This window comes from Silene latifolia, chromosome X (genome assembly GCF_048544455.1).
Source record: "Silene latifolia isolate original U9 population chromosome X, ASM4854445v1, whole genome shotgun sequence".
NCBI lineage: Eukaryota > Viridiplantae > Streptophyta > Magnoliopsida > Caryophyllales > Caryophyllaceae > Silene > Silene latifolia.
The window spans coordinates 29,170,302-29,197,394 of NC_133537.1; the positions used below are offsets into that span (position 1 = coordinate 29,170,302).

Genomic DNA, 27,093 nt, shown 5'->3' on the forward strand with positions numbered 1-27,093 from the left:
AGCTCTGAAATGTACTCCTTTCCATTTAGTTTTTATACGGGTCATAGTGCTTGCTTGGGGACAAGCAAGGTTTGGTTTGGGGAGATTTGATACGTGCATTTTCTATACACTTTATCTGTGGTTTTGGCACGTATTTCTATGCATAATTGTTAGCTTAAGGCCGCTATTTCCCCCGAAACGGTTTACTTTGCATTTTCTATGATTTATTGTAGGAATGCGTGGAAGTAAGCTAAATCAAGCCAAGTTCGTCCTCCGGAAGCAAGTTTAAGGAAGCCAAGAAGAAGGAGAGTCGTATTCACTCACATTGGGATGCGTGCAAAGGAGTGAAGAGTTGATTGGAAGGAAGAAGGGAGCCACTGCACAGCACATTCAGTCGATCGACAATGATGTTCAGTCGATCGACCACTGAAGCTAATCAGATGCTACTATTCCGCACATTCAGTTGATCGACCGTGCTGACCAGTCGATCGACCTGATTTCGAGCTGATAATTATTTTTCCGTGTTAGACTTTTAAAAGCCCAACTTGTAATTAACTTTGGGTATCTTTTTATCAGTAGAGGCTGCAACTTTTAGGTTATGCTTTCATTCTGGAAAAAACTGAGTTTTGAGATCTAGCTTGAGACGGAAACCTTGGATTCGAATGATTTGTTCTTGAGATTCAATTAGTATGCTTTTTATGCAATTCTTCCTCTTTCTTATCTTTCCTTGTTATTTTGATTTTTGTTTCATCAATTAAATTCAGCAATTGAATTCTTCTCCTTTGTTCTAGTTAGATTCCATCATGTTGAATTTGTTCTTTATTATTAATTTCGCAATTAGTGTAGTTATGATTATGCGTAGGTAATTCCTTTGATTGGGAATAAGGTGAGCCATGGTATTAAATTAGGATTGTCGTGTAGCATGAGTTCTTCCGTGTTGGTCTCGCTATCTTTTGATAGATTTCTTTGCTAGATTGAAAGATTGGTAATTTGATTTATCGTTAGATTTAGAATTTCTCTTGAGTGAAAGCTTTGATAAATTCTAGGGAATTATTAGACCGTGAGGTTATTTGAGCTTTGATCGAAAGACTAGCTTATCTTCCCTGAGACCGTATTATAAGACCTCTGTTGCTTGACTGACCTGTTATTTGCCATGGTGAACCGAAGTTCCCGATCCTCTTTTTATCTTGTTAAGAATATTCATTTTAGCAATTAGCCAGTTAATCAATCAATTTAAAAACCCCCAATTAATTGTTACTTTATAGACTGAAAAATAGCAAACAAAATCAACCTTGTCTCTCTGTGGTTCGACCCTTACTATCACTAGCTATAGTTTTAGTTTGGAACTTATAAATATTATTTTTGACACCTCACGACGGGTATCAGTCATGGTATTAAGAACCAAGGCTGAAAAATGCTTTATGGTTAAAGTTTGTAAAAAATAAATTAAAGGGTTTGAAAACATTTGAAATGGTAAAAACCGATTACAAATATGAAAATAGATTAATGAGGAAGGACGGGAACAAACACGATTGAGTTCTGACCTGGGCACCCGATTGAGGCGCGGGCCTGTGTGCAGAATAAGGGCTTCTGTCTCATGCCAAAACTCAGTTTTGGCTTTTCTATCTTATGTTTTGGATCGTGTTATGCATGTTTTAGCATGTTATGGTCATAAAACAAGCAAAGACATGATAAAAGAAGGATTTTTACACGCTCATACTTACATGTTTGGTTATGGCGAGAAACCGACGTAAGTGTAACAACTCGTTTGGTCGGAAAAGACTCGGTTTAAAACCGTTTTGGTAAGTAAAAAGAGTGTTTTATTAAGATTAGTGACGCTGTAGTGGTCGAAATAGTCGGTCAAGTGATTTAATGCACGATGACGGTACCAAACAATGTGTAAGGCTTGTATTTATGATCGATAGGTCGTAAATACGCGTCAGATTGTGACTTAAGAAATCGAGTCGAGAATTTCAAGGGAGAAAAGAGTTGGCGTGTAACACCCCGCGCTTTCCTTATATTTTAAATAAATTTTTAAGTAATTTTTATTAAATAATTATTATTTAAAGCTTATTTTCATAAAATATCGTCATAGCCGTGTAACGGTAATAATAGTGTAGATTTTAATAATATTATTCTCCGTCTCGAGTTATAGTAGACTTGGGACGAAAATTCTAGTGGATACCGACTCATTTTGAGTTATTGGGCTTAACTTGACTCATGGGCCTTTTTCCCCCTCTTTTCTCTACACAAAACCTCAACTAAACCCTCACAACTTCATCTCCCTCACTTGTAATTTCTGAAATTTCCCAACAACCACCCCACCATTGTTGAACCTTCCCTTACTAACCCTAAAACCACCATATCTCACTCAATTCTTCACCAATCTCGTTCCTTTTCGCGCCATTCTCTTCCTTTTCTCATTTCCCTTCTTTCTAAGTAAGAAAGTCGCCATCTCTTCCTCTATTTTGAAATTCTCATCTTACAAGGATTTGGATTCTTGACTTAATACCTTTATTTTTGTGTTTAGGGAGAACTTGGACAACCCGGAGGAGGATAGCTACATCATTGACGAGTCTTTAGAAGATTGAAGTGCAAAAAGGTAACGGTGATGGGTTACTCGACTTTTATGTTAAAATTGTGTGGTTTTATGTAGTTATAATCTCATATGAATGTTAAAAGTTGTATCTTTCATGATTGGTGCTAATTTGGTTGTTGAATGTCATGCTTGTTTGCAATTCTCACATGTTTGGATGAAAATCTCATGCTACATCTCTTGAATCCGAAATTACCCATTCACATGCTCAAATATGTTGTTTTTTCGAGTTAGAATCATGCTAGGATACGTAAACAATTGATGAGAAACGATTTTTGTTGGTTTCAAATGATTTGGAAGTGTTTTGCATGGAATTTGCGTGTTTGTAGTCCCAGCCGGGTGACCGGCGGCCGGTCTCTTGATCAATTTACGGGAGATCCCTGTAAGTTTTGGACACATTTTAGAAAGCTGTAGTCCCAGTAGGGTGATGGCATGGGTCTCTTGACTACTGGGAGTACACCGAGGATTTTAGGTGATTTTGAGTTTGGGCGTATTCCCGGTAGGGTGACCGTGGGTCTCTTGACCTACCTGGGAGTGCATGAAGGTTTTATGAGTTTTTGAAATTTGGTGTAGTCCCACCGGTGGTGGCCGACGCCGGGTCTCTTGACCACGGGAGTGCACTCGTAAGTTTTATTTAAATTTTGACCTTGGCATGTTATCGACCCGGTGGTCTTGGCCACGGGTGACACCACCCGGTGGGAGTCCCCTGTTTGTTCTATTTCACTTGCGACTTCTAATAATGATTGAGCTATGCATGCATCTTCTTTCCTATCGATAATTGGTTACTTTAAGACTCATTAATGTTATGATCATGCATAATGGTTATGGTTCTTGTTCGGACCGGAGTGTGACGGTTTACATTGTGTGACTACTCGACATTCCCTATTTATTTGCCCTCGGACATTGGGTCACGGTTAGGTGCCATTGTTTCTGAGTTGGGCTATTTTTCCTTCCGCCTTTTTCGGACCGGGGGTCACGGTTAGGTGACAAGGTTCCGCTTGAGGTTACTCGACTTTCGGGCACGGTTAGGTGTACCATTTTTCGAGTCTTGGATACGATTTGGTATCGTTTGTCGAATCGGGTGTCGTCCATCCCGAGAGTCTGGCCAGGTTTAGACTAGGACCGTATTATGATCGTCGTCCTACCAAGAGGTTGGAGTCTAGAGGGTTGTCTTGTTTGAGTCTATACTTTGTAATTTGTCTTACATTTGAGTCGAGTCAATATTTGACCGTTTGACCTGATAATTCTTCTCTCATTTATGCGTAACTACTCTTATTGCATTTTGTATACTAATCATGATCCTCTCGTCACCGTAAGTATCTTACTCTCATGCTTGTTTATTTGATTAAATTCTTAATTACTTGTATTTTGACATATTGTGGCTGGGAGAACCCTGAGTTACTCCCCACTGACTGTGGCTTTCATATCTATTATGAATGACAGGTTGGTGATGAAGCTTAAGTGGGGAAGACCGTGTGAGCTAGCGAGTTCTTACCTCGGACCTTATTTAGTTATCACATAATAGACTCACCTACTTTTCGAATCTATGTTAATTCGTGGGATATCTTTTCCCAAATAAATAGACTTGTTTTGTAAACTTAAACTTAACTGTCTAAACTTATTTATCGTGTTAGTGATACCTCGCGTTGGACTTCAATGGAAGCCTTAAAAGTTTTAAAAATCTCGTGTTTCCGCCACGATTTACTAGTCACTTTTAGTTACCTCAACGAGGGGTGTCACAGATTGGTATCGAGCATGTATTGCTCCCGACGCACACACGTGTACCCCAACTTAAAATTCTTACTTGACCTTGAATAATGAATGAGAGATGGGTAAAATTAAGGACCTAAGTTGGTAGCCTTTTTGTGTATGCTTTGTGATAGGTTCTAACTTGTTTACCCTTGTGCAAAGAAGATGGTACGAGCGACCAATGTGGAGAATGCTATCATGCAAGCCCTCACTCAAGTGCTTGCTAATCAACAAAATGTTCAACCCGCTCCCCTCTACATGAAGCCAATCGTCAAGGAAGCTATGCTTGGATTGCAAGTCAACTAGCAAGGAACAAGGCTAGGACCTATGGTGGTGAAGTGGATCCCGTTGCTCTCTCGGAATGGTTTCGTGATATGGAGAAGAACTTCTCTCTCTTTGATGCCCGAGAGGAGGACAAGGTGAGATTAGCCTCTCACTTTCTTGTGAAGGAAGCCGATAGGTGGTGGACTTTGACCGGTCCTACCGCTACTCAAGACCCCAACTTTGATTGGAACCGCTTCAAGTCACTCGTGGAGACTCGCTTCTACCCTAAGGAGCTCAAGCAACAAAGATTGAAGGAATTCATGGATTTCAAGCAAGGGAAGCTATCAATTCAAGCCTACACCGACAAGTTTAATGAACTTGCTCATTATGCCTCCAAGTTCGTGAAAGATGAAGAAGATCGTGTCTACTTCTACAAGAACAAGTTGAACCCTAAGGTGGAAAGCATGGTGAGAAGAAGCTCAACTACCTTTGTGGAAGTTTATGATGATGCTATTTGGGCCGAAAGCTCTTTGAAGGCCATTGAAGAAGATTCCAAAATCCACTCCTCTTCTCATTCTTATCGTTCTAACTTTCATGGCAAGAGACCATTTGTGCCTTCTACTTCCAACTATGCCAACAAGAGAAGGTTTGTGCCAAGGATGCAAGATCATGGAGGACAAGGACCGAGAGTTCCAGAACCTAGAGGACAAGTTCCCACACCAACTAATGAACTTGAGAAGGACCGTAAGTGCTACCATTGTAGACAAGCTCTACACCCCGGAGTTGGATGTTATGGCAAGCCCTTGACTTGCTTTCATTGTAAGAAGCCCGGACATCGTGTTGCCGATTGCCCCGAGAAGAAGAATGCCCCTACTCCAAATGCTAGGCCAAGAGGAACTATCTTTGTCATGAGTCGAGCCGAAGCCGCCGCTCATCCCGATATCATTACGGGTATGTTCTCAATTTTTGATCAACCTTGCCTTATTCTATTCGATACCGGCGCATCTTTATCCTTTATATCTTCCAAGTTTTCGGAAAAATTAGCCCTTGAACCAATTCCTAGTGAGGAAACTTCTATATCTTTACCTTCCGGAGAAATGTTCTCTTGTTCCCTTTCTTTCTCCGACATTCCTATCTCTATTTTGGGAACCTTGTTCCCCGCTAACCTACTTCGTTTTCCCCTTGAGGAATTCGATGTGATTTTGGGTATGGATTGGTTGTCAAAGTATGATGCAAGATTCGAGTGTAGAGACCAAAAGATTCGCCTCAAGAGTCCGCTAGGCACTCGTGTGTCCCATAGAGGAGTCCGTTCCCAAGAAGGTGTGAAATTGATTTCCGCTTTGAAGTTGATGAGTATGAGGAGGAAAGGTTACCAAATCTTTCTATGCGTGGTGACTTCTACCTCCCTTTCCTTACCGAAGATCGAAGAAGTGCCCGTGGTTTGTGAGTTCGCCGATGTCTTTCCCGAAGAATTGCCCGGAATTCCTCCCGAGCGTGATGTTGAGTTCTCTATCGACCTTGTACCCGGAACCGGTCCGATTGCTAAAGCCCCGTACCGTATGGCGCCAACCGAGTTGAAGGAGTTGAGAAAGCAACTTGATGAGATGATTGAGAAAGGATTCATTAGACCTAGTGCCTCGCCTTGAGGTGCTCCCGTTCTCTTTGTGAAGAAGAAAGATGGATCTATGAGACTTTGCATTGACTACCGTGAGCTTAACCGTGTTACCATCAAGAACAAGTATCCTCTACCAAGGATTGAAGATTTGTTTGATCAACTCAAAGGTGCTTCTACTTTCTCCAAGATTGATTTGAGATCCGGTTATCACCAAATTCCCGTTCGTGAGTCCGACATCCCTAAGACCGCCTTTAGCACGAGATATGGACATTTCGAGTTTAAGGTGATGCCCTTTGGTTTAACCAATGCCCCTTCTATCTTCATGGACCAAATGAACCGGACCTTTAGTGAGTTCTTAGACAAGTGTGTTGTGGTTTTCATCGACGATATCCTCATCTATTCCAAGTCCGAAGAAGAGCATGCCGATCACCTTCGTATCATTTTGGAGATCCTCCGTCGTCAAAAGTGGTTTGCCAAATTCTCCAAATGCGAATTTTGGTTGTCTAAGGTGTCTTTCCTAGGCCATGTGATATCTAAAGATGGTGTCATGGTAGATCCTTCGAAGATTGAAGCCGTGATCGAGTGGAAGAGTCCAACCGATGTTGGTGAGATCCGTAGTTTCTTGGGTTTGGCGGGTTACTACCGTCGCTTTGTGAAAGATTTTTCCAAGCTTGCTAGACCGATGACTCAACTTTTGAAGAAAGAGACCAAGTTTGTGTGGACCGAAGCTTGTGAAAGTGCATTCCAAGAGTTGAAGAAGAGGTTGACTACCGCCCCCGTGTTGACCTTGCCCGAGGATGGAGTTGACTTTGATGTGTTTTGTGATGCTTCTAAGATGGGTTTGGGTTGTGTTCTCATGCAAAATAGAAGAGTTGTTGCCTATGCTTCGCGACAATTGAGAGTTCATGAGGTGAACTATCCCACTCATGATTTGGAGTTAGCCGCCATTGTTCATGCCTTGAAGATGTGGAGACACTACCTCATTGGAGTCCATTGCCGTATCTACACCGATCATAAGAGTTTGAAGTATATCTTCACCCAAAAGGATTTGAATATGAGACAACGACGATGGTTGGAATTGGTGAATGATTACGACATGGAGTTGTTGTATCATGAAGGAAAGGCAAATGTGGTTGCCGATGCCCTTAGTAGGAAGTCTACTCATTCCTTGAGTGCCATTCGTGTGCTCCCCGATGACCTTTGTGCCGAGTTTCGTAAGTTAGGTTTGCAACTTGTAGAGAGTGGTTTTGATTATCTTGGTGCTATGGTTGCCGAGCCCGTTCTTCACCGTGAGATTCTAGATAGCCTTGTGGACGACGCTACATTTAAAAGTTTTCAAGCCAAGCTTCTTGAAGGGAAAGCAAAGGATTGTGAGATTGATGCTAGAGGTTACCTCCGTTACCAAGGACGCATGTATGTGCCCGATGCCGTTGACTTGAGGAAGAGAGTTCTAGATGAAGCTCATCTATCACCTTATTCGATTCACCCCGGAGGAGACAAGATGTATAAGGATTTGAAGCTTCAGTTTTGGTGGCCTAACATGAAGAATGACATTGTGTCATATGTGGGAAGATGTCTTACTTGTCAACAAGTAAAGATCGAGCATAAGAGACCCGGTGGTTTGCTACAATCGTTGGATGTTCCTTTATGGAAGTGGGAGTCCATTTCCATGGATTTTGTGATGGCTTTGCCCAAGACCGTTGGTGGAAAAGATGCCGTATGGGTTGTTGTGGATAGGTTGACCAAGTGTGCTAGGTTCATCCCTATCAAAGAAACTTGGAGTTTAGACCGTCTTGCTAGTGCTTATGTTGATGAGATCGTTCGTTACCATGGTGTTCCTAAGGAGATCATTTCGGATCGCGACCCGCGTTTTTGTTCAAGATTTTGGAAAGCTTTGCAAGATGCTATAGGTAGTAAGTTGTTGATGAGTACCGCTTTTCATGCCGCTACCGATGGACAATCCGAAAGGACGATTCAAACTTTAGAAGACTTGTTGCGTGCTTGTGCCCTTGATTTTCATTCTAGTTGGGAGAAGAGCTTACCTTTGGTGGAATTTTCTTACAACAATAGTTATCATGCTTCTATCAAGATGGCCCCTTATGAAGCCCTTTATGGAAGGAAATGTCGTAGTCCGATTTGTTGGGATCAAGCAAGTGATGTCCGTGATCTAGGACCCGACAAGTTAGCCGAGACGATTGATCAAGTGAAGCTCATCCGTGAAAGAATGAAAGCCGCCCAAGATCGCGTAAATCCTATGCCGATGTTCGCCGTCGACCCTTGGAATTTGAAGTTGGAGATAAAGTGTTCTTGAAAGTGTCCCCGACGAAAGGAGTAAAGAGATTTGGAGTCAAAGGGAAGTTGAGTCCAAAGTACATTGGACCTTATGAAGTGGTAAAGAGGATTGGTGTCGTGGCTTATAAGTTGGATTTGCCCCCGAGTTTGGGTAAAGTTCATGATGTCTTTCATGTTTCTCAACTTAGGAAATACATTAGCGACCCTAGTCATGTGTTGCAAAATGAGATTCCCGAGCTTGAGCCTAGTCTTTCTTTCGAGGAGAGACCGATTCGTATCTTGGATAAGAAGGAGAAGAAGCTAAGGAGCAAAGTGGTGCCCTTGGTGAAGGTTTTGTGGAAGTGTGGTGATGTAGAAGAAGAGACTTGGGAGCCGGAAGCTTCCATGCGTGTCAAGTACCCTAGTTTGTTTTCTTAAGGTAATACCTTTTCGTTTCAAGTTTCGAGGGCGAAACTTTTTAAAAGGTGGGATGATTGTAACACCCCGCGCTTTCCTTATATTTTAAATAAATTTTTAAGTAATTTTTATTAAATAATTATTATTTAAAGCTTATTTTCATAAAATATCGTCATAGCCGTGTAACAGTAATAATAGTGTAGATTTTAATAATATTATTCTCCGTCTCGAGTTATAGTAGACTTGGGACGAAAATTCTAGTGGATACCGACTCATTTTGAGTTATTGGGCTTAACTTGACTCATGGGCCTTTTTCCCCCTCTTTTCTCTACACAAAACCTCAACTAAACCCTCACAACTTCATCTCCCTCACTTGTAATTTCTGAAATTTCCCAACAACCACCCCACCATTGTTGAACCTTCCCTTACTAACCCTAAAACCACCATATCTCACTCAATTCTTCACCAATCTCGTTCCTTTTTGCGCCATTCTCTTCCTTTTCTCATTTCCCTTCTTTCTAAGTAAGAAAGTCGCCATCTCTTCCTCTATTTCGAAATTCTCATCTTACAAGGATTTGGATTCTTGACTTAATACCTTTATTTTTGTGTTTAGGGGAGAACTTGGACAACCCGGAGGAGGATAGCTACATCATTGACGAGTCTTTAGAAGATTGAAGTGCAAAAAGGTAACGGTGATGGGTTACTCGACTTTTATGTTAAAATTGTGTGGTTTTATGTAGTTATAATCTCATATGAATGTTAAAAGTTGTATCTTTCATGATTGGTGCTAATTTGGTTGTTGAATGTCATGCTTGTTTGCAATTCTCACATGTTTGGATGAAAATCTCATGCTACATCTCTTGAATCCGAAATTACCCATTCACATGCTCAAATATGTTGTTTTTTCGAGTTAGAATCATGCTAGGATACGTAAACAATTGATGAGAAACGATTTTTGTTGGTTTCAAATGATTTGGAAGTGTTTTGCATGGAATTTGCGTGTTTGTAGTCCCAGTAGGGTGATGACGTGGCGGTCTCGGCCCATACTGACCTACTGGGAGATCCCCGTAAGTTTTGGACACATTTTAGAAAGCCTGTAGTCCCAGCCGGGTGACCGGCGGCCGGTCTACTGACCGGCTGGGAGTACACTGAGGATTTTAGGTGATTTTGAGTTTGGGCGTATTCCCAGCCGGGGTGACGTGGCCGGTCTACTTGACCTACTGGGAGTGCATCAAGGTTTTATGAGTTTTGAAATTTGGTCGTAGTCCCACCGGGTGATCGGCGGTCGGTTCACCGACCGGCTGGGAGTGCATCTGTAAGTTTTATTTAAATTTTGACCTTGGCATGTTATCCCAGCCCAGGTGTCTTGGCCGGTACACCACCCTACCGGGAGTCCCCTGTTTGTTCTATTTCACTTGCGACTTCTAATAATGATTGAGCTATGCATGCATCTTCTTTCCTATCGATAATTGGTTACTTTAAGACTCATTAATGTTATGATCATGCATAATGGTTATGGTTCTTGTTCGGACCCGAGTGTGACGTTTTACATTGTGAGACTACTCGACATTCCCTATTTATTTGCCCTCGGACATTGGGTCACGGTTAGGTGCCATTGTTTCTGAGTTGGGCTATTTTTCCTTCCGCCTTTTTCGGACCGGGGGTCACGGTTAGGTGACAAGGTTCCGCTTGAGGTTACTCGACTTTCGGGCACGGTTAGGTGTACCATTTTTCGAGTCTTGGATACGATTTGGTATCGTTTGTCGAATCGGGTGTCGTCCATCCCGAGAGTGGCAGGTTTAGACTAGGACCGTATTATGATCGTCGTCCTACCAAGAGGTTGGAGTCTAGAGGGTTGTCTTGTTTGAGTCTATACTTTGTAATTTGTCTTACATTTGAGTCGAGTCAATATTTGACCGTTTGACTCGATAATTCTTCTCTCATTTATGCGTAACTACTCTTATTGCATTTTGTATACTAATCATGATCCTCTCGTCACCGTAAGTATCTTACTCTCATGCTTGTTTATTTGATTAAATTCTTAATTACTTGTATTTTGACATATTGTGGCTGGGAGAACCCTGAGTTACTCCCCACTGACTGTGGCTTTCATATCTATTATGAATGACAGGTTGGTGATGAAGCTTAAGTGGGGAAGACCGTGTGAGCTAGCGAGTTCTTACCTCGGACCTTATTTAGTTATCACATAATAGACTCACCTACTTTTCGAATCTATGTTAATTCGTGGGATATCTTTTCCCCAATAAATAGACTTGTTTTGTAAACTTAAACTTAACTGTCTAAACTTATTTATCGTGTTAGTGATACCTCGCGTTGGACTTCAATGGAAGCCTTAAAAGTTTTAAAAATCTCGTGTTTCCGCCACGATTTACTAGTCACTTTTAGTTACCTCAACGAGGGGTGTCACATGGCGGACACTCGCGTAAGTTCTCAAATGGGGGAATTTGAGGGGTATTTATAGGAAAATGAGTGGTTGTGTGAGTTTTGAGCGACGTGGCCACTTGGGCTGCTCAAAGAGGCGCGAGCCACATCGTACGTCTTCCAGTTGTCTTGTCGCTTTCACACAAGTGTAATCATGATTTGTTCTATCCTAGGATTTGTAGTCAAATGTTTGGTACTTGACCATTCATGAATCCGGGAAATCTTAGTATAGAAGGTTTGAAATGGTTTATTTTTTGTGGTTGACTGGGTTTGACTCATTGTTGGAGTCGGGATTTGAATTTTTGAGTCGGTTTTTGGTCCGGTGTCGGTTTTGACTCTAGTTAGTGTCATTGCGACCCCGTTGTCGTGCATTAAACACTCCAGGTACTTTTGAAAAGTTTTAAAATATTTTATTTTCGAAATCGTTTTAAGTTTTCCGACGTAAAGTTAAACACAAACTGTCGATCAAACGCCGCGATTCCAAAACATGTTGTAGTCCGATAATCATTGGGTGTTTGTTGGAGTCTCAGCATATACTGGGTATCTACAGAGCCCCCACTTTGACTGAGAGTTGGACAGGGCGAAAGTCAAAGTAGAGCCCCCAGGTCAATCGAAGATTACAACCTGGAGACCCAAACGACGTCGGGGCGGCTCGAAAGGATTCGGGCCAAGGACCTGCCGTCGGGAAGGGCGACGCCAAGGCGACTCGAGGGTACGAACCAAGGACCTATTGTCGGGAACAGTTTAGAGTTTGTCGACTGTCCATGCGAGTCTTTTAAAGTCCGTTAGACTACGTACAACGGCTCACCAGCCATAAGAAGGAGTTATACCTGAGGCATCTTCGGATATGTCCTTGCACGTTTGCGGACAAAGGCTCGCCAACTGTGGTGCATACATGAGAAGGGCTCGCTAGCCGCGATGCGTAGTAAGGCTCGCCAGCCATGGGGCGTACATGAGGAGGGCTCGCCAGCCGCGATGCGTAGTAAGGCTCGCCAACCATGGGGCGTATATGAGGAGGGCTCGCCAGCCGCGATGCGTTGTAAGGCTCGCCAGCCATGAAGTGTACATGAGGAGGGCTTGCCAGCTATGATGCGTAGTAAGGCTCGCCAGCCATGGTGCGTATATGAGGACGGCTCGCCAGCCGCGATGTGTTGTAAGGCTCGCCAGCCATGGGGCGTACATGAGGAGGGCTCGCCAGCCGCGATGCGTTGTAAGACTTGCCAGCCATGGTGCGTATATGAGGAGGGCTCGCCAGCCGCGATGCGTAGTAAGGCTCGCCAGCCATTGTGCGGTCGGTTAAGTGACCATGAAAATAGCCGCATCGGATGGGCTTGTTTTGAAGGTAGCGGACTCATGATGCCGCCGTGGAAATAGTGAATTTTGAATTTCACTATCAATGTTGTTGAAATGAGCGGGTCCCGCGCGGAAGCCCCCCGTTGACATTTTGAAGGAATAGTGAATTTTGTATCTTCACTACTCGTTTTTTAAATTTGAAGTGGCGGTTTTAATCGTCGTTTGTTTGAATTTTTGAAGGAAATAACGAATTTTAAATTTCGTTGTTACGTCTGAAGTCACGGTTTATGTGCCGCCGTTGACATGTGAAGGAAATAGTGAATTTTGAATCTTCACAATTACGTTTGAAGTGACGGTTTATGTGCCGCCGTTGACATGTTTTGTGAAAATAGTGGAATTTAATTTTCAACTATTATTTTGAAAATGATGGTTTTAATTACCGTCGTTGAAATTTGACGAAAAAGTGAATTTAAATTTTCACTATTATTTTGACAATTGACGGTTTTAATTGCCGTCGTTGAAATTTGAAGGAAAATAGTGAATTTGAATTTTCACTATTATTTTGAAAATGGATGGTTTTAATTGCCGTCGTTGAAATTTGAAGGAAAATAGTGAATTTGAATTTTCACTATTATTTTGAAAATTGACAGTTTTAATTGCCGTCGTTGAAATTTGAAGGGAAATAGTGAATTTGAATTTTCACTATTATTTTGAAAATTGACGGTTTTAATTGCCTTCTTTGAAATTTGAAGGAAAATAGTGAATTTGATTTCACTATTTGCTTTTGTATTTGAAAAATGGCGATTTTAATCGCCGTTTGTTTTGAATTTTTGAAGGAAAATAGTGAATTTTGATTTCACTATTTGTTGTTGTATTTGAAAAAATGACGGTCCTTAATGTCGTCATTGAAAATTTGAAGTTTGTTATGGGAAATTGGGCCAAAGCCCAAGACTTCGCTGAAAGAGCAGGGACCACCTCATTGAGGCGCGAGCAACCAGGTGAGTCAAGGGAGCTTCCCTATTTTTCTTTAAAAGACGCGAGAATGGCTTGCTCGTCATTCATTCTACATCTTCAACCTTCGACACAAACAAACCAACAAAACGCCATTGTTGGTCTTTAGCTTGCATCCATTCGTGCCATTATCAACAATGTCATCTCAAGGTATGTATTTCCTCTTGTATCCATTTAAATTTATTTGTCTTTTAGCTGAATTGAATTAGGGCGAGAATTTTGCACTGGGAAATCGATTTGGGCGTTTTTGATCGAGCCCATTTCAAGTGAAATTGATGATTGCATTAGGTTAGAAACCTGTTTGGGAGTATAGAGGTGCTTTTAGTTTGCATTTTGGTCCTCGTTCCCGCTCCTTATGCTCGAAAAACGTGAGTGAGGCGAAGAAACCGTCTCATTTCATAATGCCAAGTTTATTTGCTTGGATAGTGGGTCCCACTAGGTTGCATTATAGTCGGGAAAGACCGTATTTGCCATTGTGGACCTTTATTGGGTATTGTGGGCAAAATTGGAATTTTTGCCTTTTGTGACGGTCTTATTGATGTGACCATAATTAGCGCATATTTAGCCCCCGAATTAGCTTTCGTTCCCATGCTTTTTAGTGCATATTTGGGTCATTTCTTATCTTTAGTTCTTTGTTTTGCATATTCTTTGAGATTTTGATCCCTTGGTAGGAAAGGAGTAAGAATCTTGCATTTTCATGGCAAAACGAGACTAAATTGATCGAATCCAATGACCAAGCATCAAGGAGAGACAAGATTAGAAGGCCTTTGTACATATTATAGTAGATGAGCAATGTTGAGAAAGGATCCTTGAGTCCCCAAGGAAATCCCCAAGGAATTTATGAAGAAAAGGGAAGAAAAGAAGAAGAAATCTTGCTGAAGAACAATCCGTGCGGATTGACTACAATCCGACCGTCCTCCACCTGCACAGTCCGTGCGGTTTCATCACAAGATGCTCGGGTTAGCCCTGCCACAATCCGCCCGGATTCTCCTGAATCCGCTCGTGTTCCACCGCCAGAATCCGCCCGTCCCGACTCTAATCCGCTCGGATTCCAAAGACACAAGCAATTTCGTCTTCTCCAAGCTACAAAGAAAGAAGCCCTTCCTTCGGAAAATACCGGCTCCTCCCTGCTCAATCTAAAAAGTGTAATTACTAGTTTAGCCCTTAGTTAACCCTAATGCATCTCCCTAATCTCCACTATAAATACCTCATTAGTCTAATTAGAAGAGCATGTTCTTCTTATCAATTCTTAGAGTAGTTAATATCAATCAAATCTCTCTTTAATTTTGTAATCAACAATTAATCAAGTTCTAATACAAGTTTTACTTCCTTAATCTCTCTTTTGTTCATCCTTTATTTTGGGTAATTGAAGATTATTTGGGTTATTATTGGGAGATTGACAACCTCTCAATCAAGCATCAAGTACTTCTTTTATCTTTGCTTTATTATTGGAATCATTAGTAGGTATAATTCTCTTAATCCCTTTTTAATTATTGTTAATTACTTTCATTTATTCATCATGTTTCATTTTGTTGGTATGATTGACAACCTTGCTAGCATGATCAACATGATAATGAGTGAGTAGTCTCTTAGCTAGGGTTAATGGGTGATTAGGGGAAACCAACATGGGGAATGATTCATGCTTAAATTAATATGCTTTCATGTTTTATTTGCTTGCTTGTTTTGATCTCAACTCATGCACATGTTATATTTGATGAAATGCTAAGCCTATGAATCCTTGCATTTACCACCATCTCCTATCTTTTCAATGAAACTTGTAAGACATAACCCAACTCGAGTCTCATTAGACCATGCATGTTGTTGAGTAGGGAAGACTAAGTCGACTTGTAGGTGTTGTACAATCTAATCGATTCGGCTCCGGGACCCAAACTTTCCTAGGATTGTAAGACATAACCCAACTCAATCCATCACAACAATAATTGCTTGCTTATAATTTGAGAACATGTTTGTATGATCAATTCCCATGATTCCCCTATGACCCCATGACACCCTAGTGCTTTTTAATCAATTGTTTACAACCCTTTAATTCATCTTGCTTGTTTATTTCCATTGATATTTTAGTTTAGTGACCTTCTACATCAACCCAATTTGTGACACCTCTAAGACACCACTAGTTATAATAGAAATCTCATTTCAATACCCGTCCCTTGGGATCCGACCTTTAGTTGCTTCTTTACTAATTGTAGAGTTGTTTGTGAAGCTATAAATTGTGTTTTGATTCGGACGTGACCCAACGACCACACCTTAAATTGTGAACACGAAACGGACCGATCAAAAATGGCGCCAATGCCGGGGACGGTGTTTACTTGATTTAGATTTCCTTTTATTGTTATTAGTTGTGTCTTTCTTCGCCTTGGGGAAGTAAAACTCTTCAAGGTTAGTTCTAATTGTTTTCGAGTTGTTTGATATTTTGCATGTCTAGAAGGTCACAAGGTGATTTGTTACCTTTTGACCGTGAAATTGAAAGAACCTTGACGAACAATAGGAGATTTGCTAGGAGGAATTTGAGAGGTATTAGTGAGATTGTTCAACCCACTATTGAGTTCATCAACCCTTTCGCAATAGAAGGAGAGGAGAACCCATTACACAATACCCCACAAAATCAACCTACAATGCCTAAATTCTCGTCACATTCCGTACCCACCGAGGAGAACCTACCCAATGGTACTCCTACACCACAACATCTAACCGGAAATTTTATTGCCAAATCCGCCTTTATCCAATTAGTCGAAAGGAGCCAATTTGGGGGGATGCCTAGTGAAGACCCTCATTCTCATATGGAAACCTTTTGCGACTATTATGATGCAATCTCTCAAACCGGTGTGACTCAAGACCAAATTCGATGGGTCTTATTTCCTTTTTCTCTAATCGGCACCACGAAACAATGGTTGAAGGGCCTTGACAAGGCCACTCTCGGAATAGATTCTTGGAAGAAGTTGGCTCTAACTTTCTACAAAAAATTCTACCCACCGGAAAAGATTAACATGCTAAGAGCTCAAATTACGGGTTTTAAGCAAAGGGATGAAGAATCTTTGTATGAAGCTTGGGAGCGGTTCAAGGGAATTTGTCGCTCATGTCCTCACCATGGACTTAGCGAATGGTTTTTGGTACAACAATTTTGGAACGGTTTATATGAGGATTCAAGGAACATTCTCAACATGGGATCAAATGGAATGTTCACCGAAGTTGATGACAATCAAACATGGAACAAAATTGAGGAAATGGCGGTCCATAACTCACAATATAGTAGACCTCGCAAGGCTACTAGAGGAGGAAAGCATGAAGTGGACTCCGTTACTCAATTGGGTGCTCAACTTAGTGCTCATATTGACACAATCAATTTGAAGTTTGAAAAAGCTATGACTAGACTTGAAGAAGTCTCAAAATCACCGAAGCATCATGTTAATGCCATGACGGCATCCTCATCAATCCCAAGTGGGATATGTGAGAATTGTGGAACTTTGGGACATGACCAAAGTGAATGTAGGGGAACAAATGAACAAGTGAATGCTTTCCAAGCATACAAGAGTGGTACCCCTTATTCCAACTATTACAATGAAAACACCAAGTTTCACCCAAATCTCTCATACAAAAGCCAAAATGTTCAAAACCCTCAAACAACATACACTCCACCACCCATGAGAAACCAAAATCAAAGACCCTTTTACAATCAAAACCAAGGTTACCAAAATCAAAATCCATACAACCACCAAAATGACCAAGGTTTTGATGTCCAAAAAGCGGTCCTCCAAATGCAAAAGAATCAACAAGAATTTTTCACTCAAATGCAAAAAGATAGTCAAGCAAAGGAAACCACCATCAACAACATTCTAGCTCACACCAATATGTTGGAAACACAATTGACTCAACTAGCATCTTCAAGCTCACAAAGACAAAAGGGGCAATTACCACCTCAAAGTAATCCCCCAAGACATGAAACGGTTAGTGCCATTCACTTGAGAAGTGGTACAAGGTATGAAGCACCGAAGAAGCAAGTTGAGGATGAAGTTGTGGAAGCTAGTGATAAGGAAGAAATTGTGCAAAACTCCAAAGATGGAGAATCATCGAAAGAAGAAAGTTCAAAGAAAAATGAAGACAAGGTCAAGTAGAAGGAGCCCATTGTGATTAGACTTCCTTTTCCAAGTCGTCAAGCCAAGCCCAAATTTGATGACCAACTTGGAAAGTTCATGGAAATTGTGAAGAATTTTGAAGTCTCAATTCCTTTCACGGAATTAATAAATCATGTACCGGCCTATGCGAAATACATGAAAGATATCCTCACAAAGAAGAAGTCGATCCGGAAACTTGAGACTATCGCCTTCACTAAGGTGAGTAGTGCAATACTTCAAGGGAGTTCACCTCCAAAACTAAAGGATCCGGGAAGCTTCTCAATACCGTGTACCATTGGCGACACAACGATCAACAAAGCCTTATGTGATCTAGGGGCTAGTGTGAGTGTCATGCCGTACTCGGTGAGTAAAAGGTTGGGGATGGGAGAGCTTAAATGCACCAACATCACACTCCAAATGGCAGATAGATCGACGAAGACACCATTAGGGATATGGGAAGATGTCCCCGTGCGAATTGGGAAGTTTTTCATCCCGGTGGACTTTGTCATTGTTGATATGGAGGAAGATTCCAACATTCCAATCATTCTAGGAAGACCTTTCCTACACACCGCGGGTGCGGTGATTGATGTGAAACATGGTGAGCTCACTCTAGAAGTGGAAGATGAAAGCATAACCTTTAATCTTGACAAGACTATGAGAGCTCCTCGTTTGCATGAACCGTGTTTCATGATTGATCATTATAGCCGAAAGGATGAGAGGAAGAAATCGGAACTCCAATGGAATAAGAAAATTGAAGATGCTCCATTCAAAGAGCAAGTGAATTGTGACAAGGAGAGCTTGCAAAGCTCATCAAAATCAATCAAAGAAGAAAAGGATGGCCTCATTGGCCAAGAGAGGAATTTGGGAGAGTTGTCTCCATCAAATCAAGAAATTTTCAATGATCAACTTAATGAAGTTTGTGGTCTTTGGGACAACGAATTTGAAGGGATTTTTAATCCCTACATTGGTAATGCCATCGATCAAGACCGACAACAAGGGCCAAAGTCTATTGAAGAGCTCTATAACAATAATGAACAAGCTTTTGATTACTTTTTCAAGGTGTTGAGCAACATCAACAACACCTTGAGCATGCCCCCTCGACATCTCATCAAGAATGAGAGTTTGGTGGAGTCCTCCCTAAACCACCATTTGTAAATATTTCTAACTCCCTAACTCGCATTTCAATTCTTGTATTGCATTCTTGTCATCTTTGGATTTTTATTTACTTTGATCAAGATAATTGTCATGTTTGAGAGAAGTGAGGGAGGGACTAATAATTTCAATTGATGTGTAGTGCTCTAGCTTAGTGTGGGGATGGCAATTGCCTAGGCTATCCATGCCTTAGTAGTGCCCCCACAATGAAGAACACAAGATATAAAGAAGAATGGAAGAATGATAAGGGATATGCATTGTACACGGATGGAACTGAATCCGGGTACAAAGGGGTAGAATCCGAGCGGATTCAGGAGAATCCGCCCGTCTACAGACAATCCGAGCGTACTGGGTAGAAGACGCACGTCCCTATAAGCTGAAATTTTGAAAGATTTTTTACTGTAAGAGAATCCGGGTGTCTTGAACAACAATCCGCCCGTCTCTGAAAATCCGTACGTCTTGGAAAGAAGACGCCCGTCTTCTAAGCTGAGGAAAATAAGAAAATTTCCTGGACTGAAATCCGTCCGTCTTCTAAAGAATCCGCCCGTCCCGTGTCAGCGAATCCGAGCGTCTTCTCTTAAAGACGCCCGTCTTTAGGCGAGTTTTTTCCAACCCAGAAAGTGCAGAATCCGCCCGTCTTGAGCAGAAACCGCACGGATTGCCCCTGCAGTTCGAATTTTTTCGGGCTTTATAAAACCCCTCCCACCTTCATTCATTCATTCATTCATTCATAACACTACTCCAAAACATCAAAACCCTCACCCTCTCCATCACAAAAACAAAATTCCTCAACAACATTCACCAAAATCAAATCAAATCATCCTTTTAACAACAAATCAATCACTCCTTTTTCAATAAAAATCAAAACCAAGCACAAAATCTTCAACCTTTGAGTCGATTTTTAAATTCATAAAGGCAAAGCCTTTCACCTTTAAATCGATTTGAGTACACTACAAATTGAAGATTTTTCATTCTTTTCTTGGTTAATTCATCAATGGCAAGGACTAAGGGAGCAACAAAGGCACCAAAGGCTAAGACACTTTCACAAAGGCAAAAGGCTCTTCAAGCACAGAAAGCATTGGCTATGGTGGTAGCAACCCCAAACTTGGAAGTGCAACAACAACAACAACCTTCTATGGGAGCAACAACATCTTCTACTCCGGAAATTGATCAACTTTTGCATTATCCGGAGGTAACTTTTATTTCCGAAACCCATAGAGATACTTTTGCCAAGTTTGCTAGGAAATCATTTCAATCCACCAAGTTTATTTGTGAAGATACCTTAGAAAAATTGGGTGTTCTTAAGCAAACTAGAGCCTTTTTCAAAGCCATGGGGTTAGAGAAATTGTTTGAATCAAAAGAATTGACATACCCCTCCCTTACCTTGGAATTTTTGAGTTCTTTGAAAGTCACCAAAGTTGAGACTAGGGAGAACCTCGAGTTTCGTCTAGCTAATGTTAGTAGACGCATTTCCTTTAGGGAATTGGGTGAAATTTTGGGTCTTAGTGATGAACCGAGTTATTTTAAGAATTATGGAAAGTATGACCCCGACCCTCTTTGGGAGGCAATTTCCGGGAGGAAATTTGAGGACTTTCATGTGAGTCGTGCTCTTTTAGTCCACCATCCGGGCATTAGATTATGGCACAAGGTCATAGGAAACACCATTATTACAAGGAAAGATACCAACCATTTCACCAAACTTGATTTTATTCTTCTTGAATCGGCTTTGAACATTGGAAGAGTACACACCAAGCCTTTCAACTCTTTAAGGCTTTTGGTAGATAGATGGCTCAACATTGATTGTGGGAAGAAAGGCACTACCGTTATTGTCAATGGCGGCCTAGTCACTATCCTAGCTAAATACTTTTATCCTAACTTCAACAAGGATAACAAGTATAAAGCAAAGGAGGGTGGTCATCTTGTTGATATGCATACTATGATACACAAGTACAAGTGGGTTGCCCATAATCCTCTTGACACCGAGTATGGATGGCTCACTAGTGAGGCTAGATCGTTTACTTTACCTTCAAAGATTTGTCGTCTAAGCGTCCACCGGACAAATTATCTACTTCCCCTTTCAAAAGAGGCCGAGTATATTATCCGACAACAAAAGGGTGAACTTGAAATGCCCTCCTCTTCCATTGTCACACCACCTTACCCTTTTGAGTACCAAGAGTTCAAGCCGGAAGGTGTTGAAGCAAGAAATGATTATTTGACTCTTCTCATGCAAGCAATGCACAAGCAAACCTTTGAGGATCGGAAAAATGCTTACTTGGCTCAATATCCACCCCTCCTACACTTAGCTAGGCAAGGACTACTTGATCCATCATGTCCTTTGCCTAGTTGGGCGGATAGAGAAGTCCTATTTCCGGGTGCATTTAGGGTCGTTTCAGGTGACAATGAGGTTGTTGGTAATGAAGAAGTTGATGATAACATTGATGAGGAAGCAAGTGAAGAAGGAGAAAAGGATGGTGAGCAAGATGATGAGCAAGGCGAAGAAGAAGAAAGTGAAGAATCAAATGAAGAGGGAAGTGGCAATGTGACCACTTCTAATGAGGAAAGTGATGATGGTGATGATATGATGGAAGATTAGCATGCCTTGGAGGCTCCTACCCTCTCATGGTTTGTCTATTTCTCTCTTTGTTTTAATTATTTTCTTGATCATTGTTGGAATAGTCCTAGCACCATAAAGGACTCACACCTCGGTACCATGCATCATGTAGTGTAGCTTAGTGTAGATTGCATTTAGTGTAGAAATCATGCATCATCTTTGCATAATTTCCATCATTTTGGCCATTGAGGACAATGCCCATATTAGTGTGGGGATGGGAATTCTAACATTGAACTCTTATTCAAAAAAATCCAAAAAAAAAATTGAAAAAGTTCGAAAATCATAAAAATTTGAAAATTGAAAACCCAAAAACATGTTTATTTCCTTTTGTAGTCTTGTGTATATATTGTTTTGTATATATTGTGTTTGTTCTATCCTTGTTCACATTGATTGACTACGCCACATCCGAGACATGAGGATATTGAAGACCGCATGGTATGATCTTTCCAATCTCCTTTTTCCTCTTTATGTTAATGACTATGTGGCTTTATTTTGTTTGATGCGGTATAACAATGTGAACTTAGGACTTGCATTTAGTTTATATGTCATATTAGTTGATAGAATCACTTGCATTAGGATGTTTATATTAGTTGCATCATAGCATATAGTTGCATTTAGATAAAAGTTTTGAAAAATGCCTAATTAGGAACTTTGACAAGAGCAACTAAGCCATTACAAATACTTGTTCAACTTAAGACTTTGCCTACTAGAATGGTTGTAGAACACCCTAGATAGTGTCATACTAGTGTCTTTTGACCCATGACCCAAAGCCTAGTCAAGGGTTTGCATGTGAGTCACCTATCCAACCCCGTGATGCGATGTGGACTTGGTTAACTTGTCTAGGTGACCTTGATTGACCTTGTGGTAAGGCAACCCAAAAATATTTTCTATCAATAAGCTTGAAGTGCTCATTTCAAAGAAATTTTGTCATGTGGAAGAAATTTAATGCCAAGGAAACCTCAAATGTTATGAATTGTTGAATGTTGAGAAATTTAATTTGTTTTGATGGAGGCGTACCACTTCGATGTGCTTTGGTGCGGGATCCATTGAATTGGGCCCCCACACGGTTGTGAATTCGGCCGCCCAGAGACAGAGTGACTATCACCCCGAAAAGCTATTGTCTAGAGGTTAACCGGTTGCCTAATAAGCGATTGGCGAAAGCAAAGGACACTAGCCCGGAAGGGACAAACCCCATCTAAAATTCTTGAAATGTGAAAGTGAAATGAGGACAATTTTGAATACTAGTCATATCCACTCGTTGTGTATAATGATTTGAGCATTTCATTCCCAAAAAGCCTTTGATACGTGCCTAATGTATAGTCTTTTTAGCCTATTTCAGCACGTATTTCTATGCAAGTTTATACTGTTTTTATGCTATTTTGCCCCGAATTGGCTACTTTGTTGCATTTTGTCCTTTTTGTAGGAATGATTGCAAAAGTAGTAGATCCGTACTCTTTTTCGTCCATTTTGCATGCATTTAGAGGAGACGGGATTATTCCAGAGTGAGATACTGCATTTGGAAGCATCGTGGCACGCATTACGAGGCAATTAGGCGCGGACTTGAGCTGAAATGAAGTCAAATACTCGATCGAGCTCTTTTACAAGTCGATCGAGTGGTTTTCATGCCTTCTGGTGGTCGATCGAGTGGTTTTCCACTCGATCCTTAGCTTGCACAAAGACCCTCTATTCGATCGAGTGACTTTCTGGTCGATCGAGTAGAAATTGCTGAAGAGTTGCTCGATCGAGTGGTTTTAATCCACTCGATCGAGTGGTTTTTATGGGTTTGGGCTTTAATTAGCCCGCGTGATGTTTTTTCTCGCTAAACTTATTTTGTTTGCTATTTAAGCACGCATTACTAGGTTAATTAGGATCTATCTATCATACTATCAAACTCTCTACTGTAAACTTAAGTACGTTGCTTTGCTTTTCTCTACTGTTACTTTTATTTCGGGATTGCTTTACTCGGATTTCTTGTTCTTTACGCCGGATTCGCTTGGATTGTAATTCCTTTCTCCTTTTTATTAATAATAATCATTTGGTTGCTTTAATTTCTTGTTTGTGCTACTATTCCTTTTGCCCTAATTTTCCTTATTGCAATTTATTGTTATTTCATCATGTTTTTCATTTGGGAATTTAATTCTTTTGTTAGTTTAATTAAGAATATGAGTAGCTAAACCCCCTTCATGTTGGGATTAGGGGATCTGCGGTAGAATTGTGACGATGTAGTGAATGAATTAGATGAATTAATTACGAGACTCTGTCACTATAGCAATTTAACTGTAATTTCCGACCTAGTTGTGTGCACGCTTCTATGTCACCCTTTAATCTGGCTAAAATTAATCCTGGATCGAAAGATTGGACTAAATAGGCCTGCTATAAACAGTGGACTACCCTAATGAGGACGAAAGTTAAGTTAGTGGTATTTTAGGATAGAAAGTGGACCGAAAGGACCTTTTAACATCCGTCTCACATCTAGTTCGTCTGAATCATTTACAGCTGCGTCATTGGACTACCGTAGTGAACCAAATTCCCGACATGTCCCTCTCTTCTTGATAGTTTAATCGTATTTTATTGCTTTTACTGCTCTTTATTTTACTTCTCTTCCTTTCAAACTTCGTAGTTTACAACCAATTTCAAACAAACCCCCAATTGTTACCATAGGATTAGAATTAGACAGCTATAATTATATTACCTCCCTGTGGATTCGATACTCGACTGCCTCTACTACATTTTAGTTGAGACCGTTAGGTTTTATCTTTGATAGGGTTGCGATAGCCGTGTCAGCCTTTTTGTCAAGCCACTTTGTCGAGCTTGGGACGATCCATGACCTTTACTTTTGTAGAGAATTCGAGACTTGTCATGTCATATGCTACTAGCATCATAGGGATCATCATTCCACCACCATCCGATCGCTCTTGACGAAAGCATTTGGAAATTGAGGACGAAAGTAGTCTAGTTTAACACCATTTGGAGGTGATTTAGTGCCATCCTCTTAGCCTTAGTAATTTGTTGAACTAGTATTTGTGAAGGATTACATGCTCTTAAATTTGTTCCTCTTTAGTGCCTCCGCCGCTTGATGAGGAAGTGGCTATTCTTTTGTAGATGCATCCATTATGTGATTTTGTGTGCTTAATGTTTGGATGTGTCGCCATTTTGGCAAGACCCACCTTGCCTTGCAAGAAGGCATCCTACCTCATGGTTGTCTTGTTGTGAGTTGAAGGGGCGGAGTGAGACCCGCTAATTATCTCATATCGGCTATGTTATTAGGTTAGTTTAAATAATGGTCCTAGTCTTTGTCACCTCTTTACTCGAGACGAGCAAAGGTTCGGTTTGGGGATATTTGATGTGACCATAATTAGCGCATATTTAGCCCCCGAATTAGCCTCGCTCCCATGCTTTTTAGTGCATATTTGGGTCATTTCTTATCTTTAGTTCTTTGTTTTGCATATTCTTTGAGATTTTGATCCCTTGGTAGGAAAGGAGTAAGAATCTTGCATTTTCATGGCAAAACGAGACTAAATTGATCGAATCCAATGACCAAGCATCAAGGAGAGACAAGATTAGGAGGCGTTTGTACATATTATAGTAGATGAGCAATGTTGAGAAAGGATCCTTGAGTCCCCAAGGAAATCCCCAAGGAATTTATGAAGAAAAGGGAAGAAAAGAAGAAGAAATCTTGCTGAAGAACAATCCGTGCGGATTGACTACAATCCGGCCGTCCTCCAACTGCACAGTCCGTGCGGTTTCATCACAAGACGCTCGGGTTAGCCCTGCCACAATCCGCCCGGATTCTCTTGAATCCGCTCGTGTTCCACCGCCAGAATCCGCCCGTCCCGACTCTAATCCGCTCGGATTCCAGCACAGCGCAATTTCGTCTTCTCCAAGCTACAAATAAAGAAGCCCTTCTTTCGGAAAATACCGGCTCCTCCCTGCTCAATCTAAAAAGTGTAATTACTAGTTTAGCCCTTAGTTAACCCTAATACATCCCCCTAATCTCCACTATAAATACCCCATTAGTCTAATTAGAAGAGCATGTTCTTCTTATCAATTCTTAGAGTAGTTAATATCAATCAAATCTCTCTTTAATTTTGTAATCAACAATTAATCAAGTTCTAATACAAGTTTTACTTCCTTAATCTCTCTTTTGTTCATCCTTTATTTTGGGTAATTGAAGATTATTTGGGTTACTATTGGGAGATTGACAACCTCTCAATCAAGCATCAAGTACTTCTTTTATCTTTGCTTTATTATTGGAATCATTAGTAGGTATAATTCTCTTAATCCCTTTTTAATTATTGTTAATTACTTTCATTTATTCATCATGTTTCATTTTGTTGGTATGATTGACAACCTTGCTAGCATGATCAACATGATAATGAGTGAGTAGTCTCTTAGCTAGGGTTAATGGGTGATTAGGGGAAACCAACATGGGGAATAATTCATGCTTAAATTAATATGCTTTCATGTTTTATTTGCTTGCTTGTTTTGATCTCAACTCATGCACATGTTATATTTGATGAAATGCTAAGCCTATGAATCCTTGCATTTACTATCATCTCCTATCTTTTCAATGAGACTTGTAAGACATAACCCAACTCGAGTCTCATTAGACCATGCATGTTGTTGAGTAGGGAAGACTAAGTCGACTTGTAGGTGTTGTACAATCTAATCGATTCGGCTCCGGGACCCAAACTTTCCTAGGATTGTAAGATATAACCCAACTCAATCCATCACAACAATAATTGCTTGCTTATAATTTGAGAACATGTTTGTATGATCAATTCCCATGATTCCCCTATGACCCCATGACACCCTAGTGCTTTTTAATCAATTGTTTACAACCCTTTAATTCATCTTGCTTGTTTATTTCCATTGATATTTTAGTTTAGTGACCTTCTACATCAACCCAATTTGTGACACCCCTAAGACACCACTAGCTGCAATAGTAATCTCATTTCAATACCCGTCCCTTGGGATCTGACCTTTACTTGCCTCTTTACTAATTGTAGAGTTGTTTGTGAAGCTATAAATTGTGTTTTGATTCGGACGTGACCCAACGACCACACCTTAAATTGTGAACACGAAACGGACCGATCACTTATGTCTGACAGAATAAGCCTGTTTGGGCTTGAATTGAGTCAGTTTGCCTTGAAATGGACCTTATTGGTAGTTTAGGTCGCTTTGAGGCGTGATAAGATCACGTTGCCTCGTCGTGGTCGTATTTTGAATTTTTGACCGGTTTGCGCTCAAATTGGCGTAGAAATTGCCTCTTTGAGTTGTAGAGAAATACCCCATTGTATCGGGAACGTATTTTTATTTGTTGGCGGACCTTGTATGGGTCTTGGGGTTCCGTTTTTTGTTGTGGTTGTTTTGACTCGTCTTTTGCTTGAAAAGAAGGGCGGGTCGTTTTTTGTGCGTTTTTGTAAATTGTTTTGTTTGGTTGGGTTTGGGCGGGATTGCCCTTGTTCTGCTTTGCAGGTTTCTTTTTTGGATTTGTTCATTTTACGTCGTCGTAATGCCGAAATTTCGGCTGACGGTCTTTGTTTGCAGAAGAGTGTTCGGG

At 40.8% G+C, this 27,093-nt stretch overlaps 1 non-coding gene across 1 annotated transcript; it reads right to left on the reverse strand.

Annotated features, from left to right (window-relative positions):
• Positions 1-16,642: 16,642 nt before the first annotated feature.
• On the reverse strand, positions 16,643-16,749 carry LOC141625861 (small nucleolar RNA R71). The gene has a single exon (XR_012535609.1). It is a non-coding gene; the product is annotated as a small nucleolar RNA R71 (small nucleolar RNA).
• Positions 16,750-27,093: the final 10,344 nt, after the last annotated feature.